A 6,488-nucleotide genomic window follows, 5' to 3' on the forward strand; every position below is an offset into this window, starting at 1 on the left:
TGGTCGCTTGTTTTAGTTCCACAGCCATTTATATTTATATTCTGTCCTTAAGCTCAGCTAACTCAGTATTTGCATACTACTTTACTATTCTGCAGGTGTAACCTGCTCCACTTAGTTTATGGCCATTTATTGTAGCTGCCCCTGTCAATTATACGGTATACTTATCCTGTGTTATGGGGTTGGGGGGTTGGGGGATGTTAGGCATTTAGGTGTAGTGTAGTTAGGGATGGGGTTCTTATGGGGATCCAGGTATGCCTAGGTTGGGGTAAGGTTATATAGGGTGGGGGGTTCTTCGGAGGTTTGCTTTGGGTGTCTTTATTTTATTTTGTGTATTTGTTTTGTTTGTAGGTTAGGGTATATGAGGTGTGGGGGAATGTGAGGCTTTTTGTTTTGATATTCTGATGGATGTGAGTTATTTATATTTTCATTTATGGTATGTCACCTATGCCCCATTATAAATCTGGTTCTCTCATGTGTACACCCGAATGGCGCCTTCGGGTGGCGATTAATTTATCCGTGTTTGATTTGGGGTATTCTGTATGTCATTGTTTTTACTATATCCTGCAATTGTTCCATTCTCATGTCCGATGGCTTGGTGGCTAATCTTTATTTTGTCATTTATACACTGTTTATGCCCTCCTGTATTATTCCTCATGTTTGCCTTACAATTCATATGCCTCTTTAATGTCTGGGTGTAACTTTTGAAATTTCCAATAAAAATTACACAATAAAAAAAAAAAAAAAAAGGGGTACTAGGCACTGGTGGGCCGAGGAAGGGGAGGGAAGGGGGGGCTGGGGATGTAAGAACGGGCACCCCTGGAGCCTCACCTGAGCCGGAGATGGAGGACCTGCGTCAGCCCTTTCCCGCAGGCATCACCGTGTCTGGACCTCGTCAACTTGCCTATCACTGTCCTTACACCAGACTTTGTCTGCGGTCAAGGGGGCCAGTAAACCGCGAGTAAACTCCTGTCTCTTCTTTTGCAGGTACGAATTCCCCACGGAAGCACTTTTGTTCCACTGTGATCCTCGTCCCAGGAGAGATCTTCTGGAATCCCCCTCCGTTGACATACGCTGATCGCTGCGCTTTCAACGCCGACCCAAGCCAGGTAGTAGAAAAATGGTGCACGAACCACCCATGGCTGTAAGAATGTCAACACTACCCCCAAGAAGAGTCCGCCAACCCAATGCCCTCTGTACGTCTTCTTGGCGGTAGCGCGGGCATAACGGTTAGAAAGAGAGGGAGAGATATATATAGATTTATATGTACCTAGAAAGAGATGTACATATATAAGTATAAATCTAAAGATAGATAGCTAGATCAATCGATAGATAAATATTTTGCACCGCAACAGTCGACAGATGTTTTATCTGTCAAAACTGTTGGGCTGCGCAGAATGTTAAGCCATAAGACACCGCTGACGTTATACCATTGCAAAATACTTGTCCTGTGCTAGCAATAGTTACAGTGTAATGAGTAGAAATGATGTCAAGGGGGACGGTAAACCGCGAGTAAACGCCTGCTCTTCTTTTGCAGGTACGCCTTCTCTGTGGCAGCACCTTCGTTCCACTGCTATCCTCATCCCCAGGGAGGTGTTCTGGATTCCCCCTCCATCGGCAGACTCCGCCCGCTATGCTTTTGTCGCCTATCCAAGCCAGGTAGTAGAAAAACGCTGCACGCAAAACCCATGTCTGTTAAAATGCCAATGCTACCCCCAAGAAGAGGTTCCGCCCACCAAATGCCCTCTGTACCTCTTCTTGGCGGTAGCGTGGGCATTACGGATAGATAGAGAAGGCGAGATATATTGATATACATGTATATAGAAAGATGTACATATATAAATATATATCTAAAAAGATAGATAGCTAGGACGATCGATAAATATTTAGCACCGCAACAGTTGACAGATGTTTTATCTGTCAAAACTGTTGGGCTGCGCAGAATGTTAAACCATAAGACACTGCGGATGTTATACCATTGCAAAATACTTGTCCTCTGCTAGCTATAATTACACTATAATGAGTAAAATGACGTTTCAATTACCTTACTTGAGCGCCCATCTAACTTTTCCGCATTTCTTTATTCCGCAGACCGATGAGCTTTGGTGAACAGTCCTAGGAACGCGATTCGAAGGACTCTCTATGGAAGACTAATATGTTAGAAAAAAGGGCACTTTGGCACAAAAGGTAGGGCTTAAAGCCTGTCAAAAAGAGGGGTACGAGGCCCTGGTGGGCCGTGGAGGGGGATAGGGAGAAGGAAGGAATGGGGGATGGGGAGTGAAGGGGGGGGGGGGGGGCGGATTGGGATGTAAGCCAGGGCACCCCTGGAGCCTCACCTGATCCGGGGGCATCACCGTGGCTGGACCTCGTCAACTTGCCTCTCGCTGGCCTTACACCGGGCTTCGTCTAGGCATCAAGGGAGCCGAAAAACCACAACTAAACTCACATCTCTTCTTTTGCAGGTACTCCTTCCCCATGACAGCACCTTCGTTCCACTTCGATCCTCGTCCACGGGGAGGTCTTCTGGATTCCCCCTCCGTCGACAGACGCTGCCCGCTACGCTTTCTACGCCGATCCAAGCCAAGTAGAAGAAAAACGGCGCACACACCACCCATGGCTGTAAGAATGCCAACGCTACCCTCAAGAAGAGGTTATGCCCACCCAATGCCCTCTGTACCGCTTCTTGGCAGTAGCGTGGGCATTATGGATAGATAGAGAGGGAGAGATATATAGATATATATGTACCTAGAAAGAGTTGTTCGTATATAAATCTATATCTAAAAAATGTATAAATATTTTGCATCGCAACAGTCGACCGATGTTTTATCTGACGAAACTGTTGGGCTGCGCAGAACTTTAAGCCATAAGACACTGCTGATGTTATAGCATTGCAAAACACTTGTCCTCTGCTAGCTATAGTTACAGTATAATGAGTAAAATGACATTTCAATCACCTTACTTGAGTGCCCATCTAACATCTCCGCATTTCTTTATTCCGCAGGCCGCTAGGGTTTGGTGAACGGTCCCAGGAACGCAAGTCGGAGGCCTCTCTAAGGAAGACAAATATGTTAGAAAAAAAGGCACTTTGGCACAAAAGGTAGGGCTTAAAGCCTGACAGAAAAAGGGGTACGAGGCCCTAGTGGGCCACAGAGGTAGATGAGGAGGGGGAGGGAAGGAAGGTGGGGCTGGGGATGTAAGACAGGGCACCCCAGGATCCTCAACTCATCAGGGGGCATCACCGTGGATGGACCTCGTCAACTTGCCTCTCGCTGGCCTCAAACCGGCTTCGTCTGGGCTTCAAGGGGGCTGACAAACCGCGGGTAAACTACTGTCTCTTCTTTTGCAGGTACGCCTTTCCCGTGGCAGCACCTTCATTCCGCTTAGATCCTGGTCCCCAGGGAGGTCTTCTGGATTTCCCCTCCATCAGTAGACACCGCCCGCTATGCTTTCGTCGCTGATCCAAGGCAGGTAGTAGAAAAATGGCGCACAAAACTACCTTGGCTGTAAGAATGCCAACGCTACCCCCAAGTAGAGGTTACGCCCACCCAATGCCGTCTGTAGCTCTTCTTGACGGTAGCGTGGGCATTATGGATAGATAAAGAGGGAGATATATATATATATATATATATATATATAGAGAGAGAGAGAGAGAGAGAGAGAGAGAGATATGTACCTAGAAGGAGATGTACAACTATAAATATATATCTAAAAAAAAGATAGCTAGATCGATCTATATATAAATATTTTGCACTGCAGCAGTTGACAGGTGTTTTATCTGTCGAAACTGTTGGGCTACGCAGAACATTAAAGCCATAAGACACTGCTGATGTTATACCATTGCAAAATACTTGTCCTCTGCTAGCTATAGTTACAGTATAATGAGTAGAAATGACGTTTCAATTACCTTACTTGAGTGCCCATCTAACATCTCCGCATTTCTTTATTCCGCGGGCCAATGAGCTTCGATGAACGTTCCCAGGAACGCGATTTGAAGGACTCTCTAAGGAAGACAAATATGTTAGGAAGAAAGGCACTTTGGCACAAAAGGTAGTGCTTACAGCCTGTCAAAAAAAGGGATACGATGCCCTGGTGGGACGTGGAGGTGGATGGGGAGGAGGAGGGAAGAGGGGATGGGGAGGGAAGCGGTGGGGGGAGTAAGTAAGCAGGGCTGCAACTGGGGTGGGGGCTAGGGGGGCACGTGCCCCGGGTGCTGGGATGTAGGGGGCGCTAAGGAGGCCAGTTGTGGTGCTGCACTTTGCTGGCGATATACCTGCTGGCTTCCGCTGTCTCCTGTCAGGTGCCGGCAGCAGAGGCTTCTGGCGCTTCCGGGTTGCGTCTGAAGCTTTGTGCGCGTGACGTCACACGCACGCATTGAGACGCTTGTAGAGAGGATGGAGGCGGCAGTCCGGCGGCCGGGAGCGAACCCCAGCGCACCCAACAATAAAGGAAGGTGCGTACTGGGGCATCACTATTTTAAGCCTGCACGCTGCACTGAGGAGGAAGGGAGGAGAGGGGTAAGTGAACACTGCGCTGCCTTTTGCCCAATAAATGTGCACTCCTGGAAACCAGTATCCCCAGTATAGCAGCATTCCCCCCCTATAGTAACAAGCTGTACTCCCCGGATTTGAATGAGTTCACAGCTACACAAGCCTTTAATGGCTTGTGTAGCTGTGAATTCACTCAAACCCGGGTAGTGCCGCCTGTTACTATCTGCATCTATTGAAGTTCTGTTTGATGCATGGTATGGCACCCAGGTATTTATGATGTGAAAGTGGAGTGCCGGTCATAGGAAGACTATATATATATATATATATATATATATATATATATATATATATATATAGCAATATAGGTGGCACTCAGCGGATTTTGAATAACAAACAGTTATCTGAAAGGGCAGAGCCTACAGTTGTGGTGTTTTTATTTTTTGTAATTCTTTTTTATTTAAATTAAATTTATGTGTGTGTATATAGTTATATATATATATATATATATATATATATATATAATCCAAGAAATGAACCCGCACTCGGATGCTGGTAAATCAAATAAATGAATGAAGGGTGCCCTCAGCAGATGTGAAGATGCAAAGAGGAAAAAAAGGCTGCGGCACTCCAGTTGCAGAAAAAAGATGTATTCATTTTAAAGGTCATAACAGCAGTAATAATGGCAGCGACGTTTCGGTACTCGCAGGTACCGTTTTCAAGCTACATACTGCTGAAAGGAAAAAGGCAGAATAAACAAGAATGACATGTATATACTTACTTAAATACCCCCCGCCGCTGAGAGAAGCCGGGTGACGGCAGCGTCCCGCATGGTGTCCGTCCACGACGGGCGCTTGCCGATGACGTCATGCCGTAGAGCGCCGGGGTGATCCAGGGGAGCGTGATGCGTTGCCTGGCAACCGGACGCTGAGGACTGAGATCTCTCCCCGGCCTCCCACAGCAGCTAAAGGAGACACAAGCAACAAATAGAAATCATGCATCAACATAGGATATTGAAAATAAACATGGGATTATGAAAGACACATGTGTACATTACAGTGTGGGCGCGAGCGAATAGAATTGCGCACACGCTGATCAGAGAGGCAGGTTACCATGGGAACAAAAATGCACAGAAGTAGTTGGATAATGTAAATATTGCTACACCATAGGAAAAACATCGCTTGCGGAGGCTAAATATTATCAAGATACCACGAGCCTCTCATAGCAAGCAAGCAAGGAAGGGAAGGCGAACTGGGGACCTAATTATATGCATTCCATATGTCTAAACTAATACAAAAAGAACAAACGTAGCATGCCACATATACTAAATATAATAAATGTTGCTAGTGAATAGAATGCCCTTTATAGAAAAGTGTTCCAATTATAACGTTCGTTCAATCCAGCTGGTGATACTGTATTGAGACTGTGTATCCACTTCATCTCACACTTCAACAGCTTTCCACTGCGATCGCCACCACGAAGCGATGGCGGAATGTGATCTATTAGCATATGTTTCAGCGAAGATAGCGGATGTCCGAATTGTTGAAAATGTCGGGCAACGGGTTGATCCGAGCTCCCACTGGCAATGGCCTTTCCAATGGAAGATCTGTGGAGTGCCATACGTTCGCGTGCTGTACGAATTGTTTTGCCCACGTAGTACAATTTGCATGGGCAAATGATGATGTAGATCACATAAGTGGAGAGACATGACAACGTATGCTTCAGAAATATATTTTTTGAAGTATGTGGATGTTGAAATGATGGACCAGTTAGCATGTGTGAACAGGTGGTACATCGAGGGCATTTATAGCAGCCTGGTGGTTTTGTCATAAAGTGAGGCACCGGAGCAGGTTTATCAAAACCAGTGATGTCCGTGTGGACAACCATGTCCTTAATATTTCGTCCTCTTGTAAAACATGCCATGGGCCTTTTCGATTTGAAACAAGGTAAAGCTTCGTCAGACGCTACAATAGGCCATAGAGCACGGCTCGCTCTCTGAACCACTTG

At 46.2% G+C, this 6,488-nt stretch overlaps 1 long non-coding RNA gene across 1 annotated transcript; it reads left to right on the top strand.

Annotated features, from left to right (window-relative positions):
- Positions 1 to 990: 990 nt before the first annotated feature.
- Positions 991 to 3,455, top strand: LOC135057899 (uncharacterized). The gene is made up of 6 exons (XR_010244445.1): positions 991 to 1,106; positions 1,535 to 1,656; positions 2,089 to 2,184; positions 2,460 to 2,616; positions 2,999 to 3,094; positions 3,344 to 3,455. It is a non-coding gene; the product is annotated as an uncharacterized LOC135057899 (long non-coding RNA).
- Positions 3,456 to 6,488: the final 3,033 nt, after the last annotated feature.

The sequence above is a fragment of the Pseudophryne corroboree genome, chromosome 3, assembly GCF_028390025.1.
Source record: "Pseudophryne corroboree isolate aPseCor3 chromosome 3, aPseCor3.hap2, whole genome shotgun sequence".
Lineage (NCBI taxonomy): Eukaryota > Metazoa > Chordata > Amphibia > Anura > Myobatrachidae > Pseudophryne > Pseudophryne corroboree.